Source organism: Olea europaea, unplaced genomic scaffold, assembly GCF_002742605.1.
Source record: "Olea europaea var. sylvestris unplaced genomic scaffold, O_europaea_v1 scaffold1422, whole genome shotgun sequence".
NCBI lineage: Eukaryota > Viridiplantae > Streptophyta > Magnoliopsida > Lamiales > Oleaceae > Olea > Olea europaea.
The window spans coordinates 195,030-195,976 of record NW_019231751.1 but is presented as its reverse complement, the minus strand read 5'-3'; positions in this window follow the sequence as shown (position 1 = coordinate 195,976).

Genomic DNA, 947 nt, shown 5'->3' with positions numbered 1-947 from the left:
TCGGGGTGTTACAACGTGGTATCAGAGCACGAGTTTAGTCGATTCTGTAGACTTAGTATATTTTATTTATGAGATGAAAAAAAAGAAACATTTAAGGCACTCCATGACATCTTGCATCTATCAGTTGACCTCATCCGATAAACCCAAGGTATAGAATAAAATATTATGTTCCATATTATTTTTTCGAGCATGATTTTTTTGAATCATTTAAGCTTGAATCTACGAAAAATGCTTATGATGTTTTGAATGAAATATGCTATGTACATTATATTTTGTTTAAATATACGTGAAGAAATGATGATTGGCCATCATATTAGAACCTCAAGAGCATAATGTATAAGTTGATATCACTAATGAAGATAACACATAATTGGACACTTATGTGATAGACATGGCTAGAACTTATCAAACCGCTAGAAAGGCCACAGTTTGTATAGCAGTGTTGAACCGTAGGGCCATCATCCAGTCCTATGAGAACTATGTGATTAACCCGTCTCGTCCACTTGTTGAACATGTACATGATATCTACGAAAAATGTATGGCAGCTGTAGATGCGGGACTAGAGATCATGTATATCGAGACTGTGAATAACCTTATACATTCACTTCCACCTCAGTGGGGAAACATGGGAGTCATTGTTAGGGATGAGATGCTAGAGGGTAACCATCTAGAGCACCTAAATACGATTGAATTTGGTATATATTGTTAGACCTTTCTAGACAGATGGAATGAGAGTTTAGAACCCCAACTGGAGATAGTAATTAAGCCCAATAATGAGGTTGAGCTTGATCTCGAGCCCAAACCTCAGTTTGAATCAGACCCAGAGGAAGATCCCGAACGAGAGCATGAAGATGACTTTGGGTTGGACTTAGAGAATGATCATAAGCATGAACTTGAGCCATAGGTTGAGATGGACCTAGAGTCAGGGCCTGAGACAGAAGACTCCT